This window comes from Macadamia integrifolia, chromosome 10, assembly GCF_013358625.1.
Source record: "Macadamia integrifolia cultivar HAES 741 chromosome 10, SCU_Mint_v3, whole genome shotgun sequence".
Taxonomy (NCBI): domain Eukaryota; kingdom Viridiplantae; phylum Streptophyta; class Magnoliopsida; order Proteales; family Proteaceae; genus Macadamia; species Macadamia integrifolia.
This window is the reverse complement of record NC_056566.1, coordinates 30,201,062-30,212,377: the sequence shown is the minus strand read 5'-3', so window position 1 is coordinate 30,212,377 and position 11,316 is coordinate 30,201,062. Positions and strand designations below refer to the sequence as shown.

General features: G+C 43.0%; 2 non-coding genes across 2 annotated transcripts; one reads left to right on the top strand and one right to left on the bottom strand.

Moving 5' to 3' along the window:
* The first annotated feature begins 2,619 nt into the window (after positions 1-2,619).
* Positions 2,620-2,701, top strand: TRNAS-AGA. The gene has a single exon. It is a non-coding gene; the product is annotated as a tRNA-Ser (tRNA).
* Positions 2,702-2,779: 78 nt separating this feature from the next.
* Positions 2,780-2,853, bottom strand: TRNAN-GUU. The gene has a single exon. It is a non-coding gene; the product is annotated as a tRNA-Asn (tRNA).
* Between the last annotated feature and the right edge of the window lie 8,463 nt (positions 2,854-11,316).

Here is an 11,316-nt window from a genome sequence, read left to right as displayed (position 1 = left end):
CCCCCCCCCCCAAGTATTTATTAAGTCTCTTATCTTATTTATTAGTAAATAAAATCTCACTCTTCCCTCCCCTTTATTAGGTAACAAAATCAGAGAGTTGTGTTTCCTCTTTGGTCTTCTCTCCCAAAGCCCACAATCTGCTCTAAGAGAGCTCCAAGAGCTCCCTTTCTCTGTTATTTCTTTGGCTCCAAGTAAGCTATTGTAAGGTTCTTATACAGTTCTTTAGCTTTTTCTTTTCCTATCCAATGATTTAATTTAAGGTATTCATCTTTGCTCCTTAATCCTATAATGTACTTCTTATCTTCTAAAATTTGTTTGTTTGTTTATTTATTATTATTTTTTTTAATCCATATTTTTTAAATGTTTGATTTTCTTCTTTCATTTATGGGTTTATCATATCTAATGTTGGGTTAACCCTCTAACTTGTCCCATGTATGAAAGGACCTTAGGGCTTCATAATCCTCAATCTGTTGAAGAAGTCTTTAAGGATTTCAGATGAAAGCACACTGGGACAATCAAGGCTCTCACCACTGGTTGGTTTTGTTTCGTTGCTTCTCTTATTCTTATTTTGAGGATTTTTTGCTTCGTAGGTTTTGATGTTTATGTTATTGTTTTTCTTTTGCAGATGTTAAGAAATTCTTTCAATAATGTGATCCTCGTGGGTTCTGTTTCTTTTATGGGATTGGCGGGGTTTTGATTTTAAAAATGTAATAGTGACTATGGTATTAATTTGGTTTATGGATGCTGTTAAATTATATATTTTGAATATTTAAGGGTTACAATTACTAAGGTTTCACTTTAGAGTTGGTTGGATCTCAAATTCAGAGACATCTCCAATTCTATCCCTTAATTTTATTTTCATGCAATCTGACCAACTCTTACTTCTCTTTGAGTCCTAAGTTCCCAACAGCCACTGCTTAATTGGAGATTCAATTGAGCACGTAGGATTTACATTAGATGCTGTAATAATTTTTAATGGACAAACTTTTTTTACTGGATGCATGTGATTGCCTCTAGATCTGTCTGAAAAAATAAATGGCTAAAAAGGGATTTCTTCAACATTGGATATCTGTAACAAAGTGACCCCAAATTGCCAAGTAAAAGAATCTATGAAAGAAAGAGTTGAGATTATCAAGCAAACCATTAATACCAAGAATTAATATGTTCTATAAGTCTTTCAATCATGTTCAATTGATTTTCTATTTTTGTCATATGCTCTATTACATGAAAGCATTACATTGTTGTTTTTATGAACCTTATAAGAAAATCATTTTTTATTACACAATGATGAAATTGGTGATTGTGATTGCATTATTGTTAACAAGCTTCTGAACTCCAGATTTCTCTGGTTGTAACCAAGGCTATAGAAAGAGCTTAAAAAGAAAGTGCGTCAATGTCGTTCGCTCTTCAAAGACTCCAATATTGTTTTCATCCACAATCAAGGTTTCTAAATTAAAGAACCCATCCTCGATAGCTTATAACTAAATCTCTTAGAGAGAGAGACAGAGAGACATTTTACTAAAGAGAGGCCTCTCTCTTACCATTGGTTGTCTAAAAATATGTTGTAATTGTCTATCATTATTTGAAATTTAATAGTCATCTTAAATTATTAATTGCTTCAATGGATATCATATATGATAGAAATACATCTTTCTCTCTCTCAGCCACATGCATTTGCACGTGTCCTTTTACTAGTATATATATATATATATATATATAACTTTTCCTTTATTTTCTTGTATTGGTAGCCAAATAGACATTATTTTTTTTTTTCTCTATTTCATTTATTTCCTATTCTTTTTTTTCTTCTCTTCTCTAGGTTCATTTTCCTTTCATTTTTTTATTTTTTTTCTTTTCTTCTCTTGTCTACCAAACACAAAGATGACTAATGTCATTGCCAAACCATTAGGATCCCAGAGAGCAATAAAAATCAAGCCATAGTCACTAGTTTCAATTGACAACACAGAACGCTCTTCAACATATGCATGTGATCCCAAACACACCTAATACTAAGACACTTAAAATAGGGGAGGGGGGCTTGAGCTCTAGACACACCTAATGCTAAGAAACTTCAAATAAAGGGGCTTGAATGGAGCTCAAGTGGTGATCAACTTGGATCAATTCTATTCAAGTTTTGAAGTCCAAGAATACAATCTCTGCTTGTGGTGAAGCTCTTTTGAATCGAAGCAATTCTTTCGACAAAGTCAATACTTTGTCAGTGTCATTTATCGTATGACTGATTTTCATCGTCTCAAGCACTAGCGAATTGGCAAGAATAAATTTAACGAGTACCAATTCAATCTCTATGCCATGGAATTGAGAAATATCTACAACCCGGAGTTTGTTGAATGTAGATTTCAATTGATCCTTCGCTTCTTGAATATTCATAACAGGAACAATCGCAGATCCCCTATTATGCCAAAGTTGGAGAATTGAATAAGTTAATGAGAGCAAAGAACCATAGGAAGTCAAAAATAAAAATGATGGTGCTACAAGTAAATTACCATGATGTCAAGCTCTTGCAAATTAGGGATGGTCTTCAAATGATCATAAGTAGAATAAAGCCTCTTATCCATATACACAGTTAAGTATTAGTAACGTTTTTGGGGCCGTTAAACCGTGGACGTGCCGGAGTGGTTATCGGGCATGACTAGAAATCATGTGGGCTCTGCCCGCGCAGGTTCGAATCCTGCCGTTCACGTTTTATGCTCCGATACGAAATATCATGATTGTGATTGTTTTGTGCTTTTTATTTAAAATCATGGCAAAAAATATATATCGCTAGAAGGAGGGCTTGAACCTCCGACCTTGTGGTTAACAGCCACACGCTCTAACCAACTGAGCTATTCCAGCTGATATATTCTGTTAATTCGATGATAATTATATCATTTAATTTGATCAATGAACTAGGTTCCACTTCCTTCTGTTGTGTGTAGAAACAACATAAATGATTTTTTCCATTTTTGTACTAAGAAATGATTTTTGAAATTACAAAAAAGTGTTTGATTTTCTATTTCCTGAAACATTTTCAATAGTGTAATACATGAGTGAAGGCACAATATTAAAGGTTTGCAACTCACAAGTGAAGGCACGACGTTGGAGCTATAGGTATGTTTCGTGGAAATTAGCTTCAGAATTGATGAAGGCAATCCGAAACTGCAAGTTTTGCACAATCAAGTTGGAATCGTCGCTTCTAGATAGCAAGAAATTTCAACAATGGGTTGGGGTTTTGGGTGGGTCGAGTGAAGTATCAAATTTTTCACAAATTTTATCTCTCCCACTTATTTCTAAAAATAGAAAAATATATTTAACTTGTTTCTCTTTTCTTGTTTCTAGACACATAAATATACATAAATTTATATTTCTATTTCGAAAAACAAGTGAAATTTATGAGGGTAAAAATGCCACTCCCTTTGGTCATCCTTGGCTGAGCTCGACCCCTTGGGTCATCCTTGGCCGAGCCAACCCCTTGGTCATCCTTGGCCGAGCCAACCCCTTAGGTCATCCTTGGCCAAGCTGATCCGACTCCTTATTTTTTCCATTTTTGTACTAAGAAATGATTTTTGAAAATTACAAAAAGATGTTTGGTTTTCTATTTCCTGAAACGTTTTCAATAGTGTAATACATGAGTGAAGGCACAATGTTAAAGGTTTGCAACTCACGAGTGAAGGAACGACATTGGAGCTGTAGATATGTTTCGTGGAGATTATCTTCAGAATTGTTGAAGGCAATCCAAAACTGCAAGTTTCGCACAGTCAAGTTGGAATCGTCGCTTCTAGATAGCGAGAAATTTCAACAATGGGCTGGGGTTTGGGTGGGTCGAGTGAAGTATTAGATTTTTCACAAATTTTGTCTCTCCCACTTATTTCTAAAAATAGAAAAATATGTTTAACTTGTTTCTCTTTTCCTGTTTCTAATTCTTGGCCGAGCTGAGCCGACCCCTTATGTCATCGTTGGCCGAGCTCGACCCCTTGGGTTATCCTTGGCCAAGCCGACCCCTTGGTGATCCTTGGCTGAGCTGAGCCGACTCCTTGGGTCATCCTTGGCCGAGTTGACCCCTTAGGTCAACCTTCGCAGAGCCGATCCGACTCCTTGGTCATCCTTGGTCAAGCCGACCCCTTGGTCATCCTTGGTCGAGTCGACCTGACTCCTTGGTCATCCTTGGCAGAGCCGAACAGACTCCTGGGGTCATCCTTGGCCGAGCCAACCCCTTGGGTCATCCTTGGCCAAGCCGATCTGAGTCCTTGGTCATCTTTGGCTGAGCCGACCTGACTCCTTAGTCATCCTTGGCCGAGCCGACCCCTTGATCATCCTTGGCTAAGCTGACCCTTTGGTCATCCTTGGTCGAGTCGACCCCTTGGGTCATCCTTGGTCGAATTGATCCCATGGCTCATCTTTGGCCGAGCTGACCCCTTGGGTCATCCTTGGCCGACTCACCGACCCACCTCGATCTCCCCTCAGGTTGACCTGATACCTCAATCCCTCTTTAGGCCGACCTAGCACCTCGGTCTCTCCTCAGGCTGAATTGCCACCTCGGTCTCCTCTCAAGTAGACCTGCCACCTCGGTCTCCTCTCAAGTAGACTTGCCACCTCGGTCTTCCCTTAGGCCGACCTGCCACCTCGGTCTTCCCTTAGGCCTACCTGCCACCTCGGTCTTCCCTTAGGCCGACCTGCCAGCTTGGTCTCCCCTCAGGTCGACCTGCCACATCAGCTCAATCGACCCGTCACCTCAGCTCGATTGACCTATCACGTCGGCTCAGCACAGTCAAGTAAGGCACCCAGAAACGTGCACACATTCACTCCTACATTCAAGGGACGTGATCACTGATCACGGGGGCAGGACTCTATCCACTACACGTCATCAGAGGTGTCCACCCTCTCATGACTTGCACCTCCGAGATAAAAGAGGGATATTCCCAGAACATACCCTGAAATCTAGAATATTCCTGGAATTAAAGAGCCATTCCTCTCAAGGACTCTACGCCTAACATGACTCTCTACAAACGTCTCCCTTCCTCTCTCCATCAGCAGCCTATAAATGGTAAGCCCCCCTTAAAGGGGATCGATCACTTCTTTACTGAAAACTCTCTTGAGTATCTGCTCTGGAAAGATCTGACTTAGGCATCGGAGGGTCCCCCATTAGGTCAGCCCGGCTCTCCCCTGCCTTCTCTTCTGTGCAGGTTTGCTAGAGCATCAAGAACTGCAAGGAAGATTAGCTGGTCAATTTTTACCGCATCAGATTGGCGCAATCCGTGAGAACAACATTAGTAAGCTACAACACCAACATCTCATGGAGCGAGGATGAGCAAACCATTGAACTAGCCTCAACAATAGTCAAAGAATCAACTATGACCTATTCCTGACCATTTGAACAAGGTTGTCGGCGTGATGATCACACCAACGATAACATTGAGACCGAGCCGAGCAGAATGGGAAAATCATTCCACCGAAGAAGAAAGGTCGACCCGAACTGGTAAGTAAAAGAATATCTCCTCCACTATGCAAGGATGAGTCAACCCCGATGGTCGGAAAAAGAAGACCTCATTTGCAAGGAAAGAAAAGTCGACCCGAACTCGGTAAAAGAATATTACATCCATGTTGCAAGTCCGAGCCTCGGCTCAGCACCTTAAAACATTACGCATTAAGGCATGCAATCTCGAGCCCTGGCTCGGCACCTCAAGCCCTTACGCACTAAGGCATGCAAGCCCGAGCATGGTTCGGCACCTCAATCCCTTACGCACTAAGGCATGCAAGCCTGAGCACGACTCGGCACCTCAAGCCCTTATGCACTAAGGCATGCAAGCCCAAGTACGGGCTCAACACCTCAAGCCCTTACGCATTAAGTCATGCAAGCCCAAGCCTCGACTCAGCACCTCAAGCCCTCAAGTATTAAGGCATGCAAGCCCAAGCCCCGGCTCGGCACCCCAAGCCCTTAGGCACTGAGGCAAGCAAACCAAACCACGGGCTCGATAGCTCAAGCCCTTACGCACTAAGGCACGTAAGCCCAAGCACGGGCTCGACACCTCAAGCCCTTACGCATTAAGGCATGTAAGCCCGAACCCTAGCTCGACACCTCAAGCCCTTATGCATTAAGGCATGTAAGCCTGAGCCTTGGCTCGGTACCACAAGCCCTTACCCACTAAGGCATGTAAGCCTGAGCCCCAGCTCAGTACCTCAAGTCCCTACGCACTAAGGCATGTAAGCCCGAGCCTTGGCTCGGCACTTCAAGACCTTACGTATTAAGACATGCAAGCTCGAGCACGGCTCGGTACCTCAAGCCCTTACGCACTAGGGCACGTAAGTCTAAGCATAGGCTCAACACCTCAAGCCCTTACGCATTAAGGAATGTAAGCCCAAGCCCCGAATCGACACCTCAAGCCTTTAGACATTAAGGCATGCAAACCCGAGCCCCGACTTGGCACTTCACAAGCTCAAGCTCCAGCTCGACACCTCGAGCCCTTAAACATTATGGCATGCAAGCCCGAGCATCAACTCGGCACCTCTAGCCCTTAGGCCTTAAGGCACTCAAGCCCAAGCTCTAGCTCAGCACCTCATGACTTTATGCACTAAGGCACGCGAGTCCGAGCCACAACTCGACACCCCAAGGCTTTGCGTACTAAAGGCCATCGAGCCAATGATTCTTTGGTGGTTGGCACTCAAAAAACCAACTTCAAAGGTTGGTACGAAAATACAACTATAGAAAAATCAAAAGTAACAAAGCTATCTTCACTAAACTGAAGATCCATAGCCTGATCCAAGCACATAATCCTTACTTATGGAAATCCTACAAGTCAACCTATGGACCTCGACCAGAAGGAGTGGGGGGCTTATGATGAGGGTAAAAGTGCCACTCCCTTGTGTCATCCTTGGCCGAGCTTGACCCCTGGGGTCATACTTGGTTGTCAACCTTGGCCAAGCCGAGCCAACCCCTTGGTCATCCTTAGCAGAACCAAGCTGACTCCTTGGGTCATCCTTGGCCGAGTTGATCCCTTGGTCATCCTTAGCTGAGCCGACCAGACTCTTTGGTCATCCTTGGCAGAGTCGACCCCTTGGTCATCCTTGGCCGAGCTGAGCTGGTCATCCTTGGCGTAGACGATTTGACTCCTTGGTCATCCTTGGCCAAGTCGATCTTACTCCTTGGTCATCCTTGGGCAAGTCGATCTTACTCCTTGGTCATCCTTGGCCAAGCTGACCCGACTCCTTGGTCATCCTTGGCCGAGCTAACCCTTTGGTCATCCTTGGCCAAGCCGACCCCTTGGTCATCCTTGGTTAAGCTGACCCCTTGGGTCATCCTTGGCCGAGCCGACCCCATGGCTCATCCTTGGCCAAGCCGACTCCTTGGGTCATCCTTGGCCTAGTCGACCCCTTGGGTGGCTGAGCCACCGATCCACCTCGGTCTCCCCTCAGGCCGACCTACCACCTCGGTCTCTCCTCAAGCCAAACTGCAATCTCGATCTCCTCTTAGGCCAACCTGCCACTTCGGTCTCCCCTCAGGCCGACCTGACACCTCAGTCCCTCCTCAGGTCGACCTACCACCTTGGTATCTCCTCAGGCTGAACTGCCACCTCGATCTCCCCTCAGGCCGACCTGCCACCTCGGTCTCTCCTCAGGCCGACTTGCCACCTCAGTCTCTCCTCAGGCTGACCTGTCACCTCGGTCTCCCCTTGGGCCGACCAGCCACCTTGGCTCGATCGACCTATCACCTCGGCTTGACACAGTCAAGTAATGCACCCAGAAACGTGCACACATCCAATCCTACATTTAAGAGATGCGATCCCTGATCACGAGGGCGGGACTCTATCCACTACACGTCATCAGATGCGTCCACTCCTCTCATGACTTGCACCTCCGAGATAAAAGATGGATATTCCCAGAATATGTCCTAGAATCTGGAATATTCCTAGAATCAAAGAGCCATTCCTCTTAAGGACCCTACTCCTAACAGAACTCTCTACAAACATCTCCCTTATTCTCTCCATCAGCAGCTTATAAATACCAAGGTAAGCCCCCTCAAAGGGGATCAATCACTTCTTTACTGAAAACTCTCGAGTATCTACTGTGGAAAGATTTGACTTAGGCATCGGAGGGTCCAACATCGGGTCAGCCCGGCTCTCCCTTGCCTTCTCTTCTATGCAGGTCTGCTGGAGCATCAAGAGCTACAAGGAAGATCGGTTGGTCAATTTTTATCGCATCAGAAACAAAACAAAAAAAAAAAAGTCAAACAATTTTTGCAGTGTTTTTCTGTTTCTGAGTATAGAAAAACGAAAAAACACGTTTCGAAAAAAATCAAACGGGCCTTACTCTAACTAGGGGTGCAATAGGGCCGGGCTTCTTACTATCCTAGCCTAACCCTAAGTTCCCTTTACTTGGCCCAAACCTACTAAAAATTCAACCCAGGCCCAACCCTTCAAAGTTCAACCTAACCCTTACCCACCCTGATTGGCCCTGATTTTTCAGGGTTGGGTTGGGATGACCCTGATTGACCCTGGTTTGCCATTAAGGGCCCGGTATACCCAGATCTCGACCCTAGAAAATATGAAATAATTAAAAAAATATTCCTTTGAAAAAAAAAAAAAAACACATACACACACAAAGTCACAAATTACTTGTGAGGAGGAGAACACCCTAAAGAAAACATTCAAACAATACAAATAACTCCATCTATTATGGTAAACGAAGAGGAGAACATTCTAAGAAAACAAAAAATCCAAAGTCAACATCAGGGGCAAAAACCAGGGCCTGGTCAAGCCATAATCAGGGCTAAAAGTCAGAGAAAAAAATCAGGAATGGGTTCAAGGCGGGCTTGGCAGGCCAAAGACATCAACCCTTACCAGCCCTACCCTGACTCAAGGTTAGAAATTTTAGGGTCAGGTCGGCCCTCTGCACTAAAATTTTGGGGTTAATACTTGTTCGGGATCAGGGCGGGCCAAGGATGGGTTCAGGCCGTCAGGGCTATCACATTAGAATCGGACCGGTGATCGAGTTAACACCTGTTAACCCAAAACCTATCAGGATCATTTGATACAGTTACCACTACACAATATATCCAAAACTAAAGAAAGAAATTCATGTATTTCAGCAGAAGTCTTATATGTATAAACCTGTAAATACCCCAATACTCTTGATACCTAAATGACATAATACATATACATGTGGATCTGTAGGCGTGATATATACACAAGAATTATAATTTAAACATCTAGAGTACAAAATGGGTAACATCATAAAATCACCAAAAAGAATCCCGGGTTGACATTAGTGTTATGGTCCCGCAACACAACCCTTGCACGGGTACTCAACCCCATGCCTAAGATCTTCGACCCACCAGTCCTCAGCTGAAAACCCTACAGTGGGTCTAGACTTTAGCTCTTTAGCCGGATAATGTGCAAAATCATCTAAAAGTGATGTACACGTAGGATGATCTCACTAGCTCAGTAAGTGAAAAGAAAGACCAAACAATCATTCGTAATATAAATGCACCTATATGTATGCAAGTCCATTTTTATTACTTTAAACCACCTAAACATCATATTTAAGTTATAGGTCATATGCTACTCTCAACCACAATGCTCATATGCCACGGGTATGAGCCGTGAACCCCATCCAGTGATATGCCCATGGAGTTGCCGGAGAAGGCTAGCCCTGGGTACCAAAAAAGTAAAGCGGGTCTTGCCTTACATTAAAGTAAAATGGGTCTTGCCTTTCATTAATTTAAAAGCAGTACGATTGGGCCTCTTGTTGTATCACTAAAGTTATCGACCGTCTTAGTGATCGACTGGACGTACTTCTAACCGCCACCATTGGTACACAACCTCAAGCTTCCCCCCAGTGATATGCTCAACACCTAAACCCTTGCTGGGAAGGGTTATAGCCCAAGGATATGTCATTCCTAACCGTATGCTCTTATATGAGATAGTATGACTGTATAGTATCACCGTGTCCCATTCCACGGGCCACCAATGTATTTGTGTTTAAGCCGATCACGGCATCTAGTCTAGCAATACATCATATTAATAATTTAAAGTCATCCATCTCATATCTCAAAGAAAGAATAAGTATTTAGTAATTAAAGATATCAACATATCAAGTCATAAATGAATTTCATAATGCACATATCAATGCATGCAAATAGCATTTGAGGATGACTAGACTACACACAATAATGAAATAATGACATGACTAATCTACGAAAATAATGAAATGATGCAAAATCACTCAAAAAATAGAAGTCAATGTCCTCTCCCCACTTACCTAATTGTGTACAATGATCATCCTTAGTACGAGGAAGATACGACGTGCGATAACGTGAGTTTCTAGTGAAACTATCATAAAAGAGGTTAATCTTAGTTCATCTCCACTTTAGGCTCATAACTAATGGGGTATGATGATCCCTACATGTTTAAAATCATTAGAGAAGGTTATCTGACAAATTTTGGCCTAATCGGAATCCAATGAGTTGGAGTGGTAGGCCAACCGGTGAGTAGTTCACTCGTCGCTCGACACAGGGGCCCTATAAGGAATGGCGGGCCAAAAGCGATGGGCTAGATGCCCGCCAGTCCTTGCTCACCACTCAGCCTAGTGGCTCCGCCTGATCTGGCGGGCTAAGAGTGGCGTGCCAGGTGCCTACCAGTCTTGCTAGCCGATCAAACCAACAGCCCATCTAGGACAGGTGGGCTCCAGATTGGTGAGTCCGACCATTTCTAGGCACCCACCACTCAAAATTAAAACTTTACTGTTCACTTCCATTCTTCATCCCACCTTGGGGAAACCACCATGGGTCGATTCGATCGTATTTTTCATAAATTTAAGGTCACATATCATGATTCTAACATATATCTATGATCGATTAAAAGTTCTAAGCTTGGGTTCTACCTCTTTGCTCAAGAACACTTCAAAAACCTCAAATCTTCTCTTTAGCTTAAGAGATCAATAAATTCTTTTCAAATCTTGCAATTTCTTCCTCTAAATACTTCATAAACAACATGTAGGTCCTTTGTTAAACCTTAGATTCACATTCTCAAGAGATACCAATAAGATTTAAAGGATTCCTACCCAAATTGAAGGGTTTCACTTAGGGTTTTTGGGGATTTGAAAAATATAGACTTTATTCACCACAAATCATAGATCTCGAGATGAGGATCACCAATCCGGTGTCAAAATCAAAAGATTCAACCCAGCATCGCACAAGAAGGATCTTTTTCCCCTCTTTCGTCCTCCTTCTCTTCTCTTTTTTTATTTTTTATTTTTTATTTCAAAACTCATCTTGGTGGTGATGAAGTTTTTTTGTGTTGCCATTAAAAACAAATCTTGCCTAAA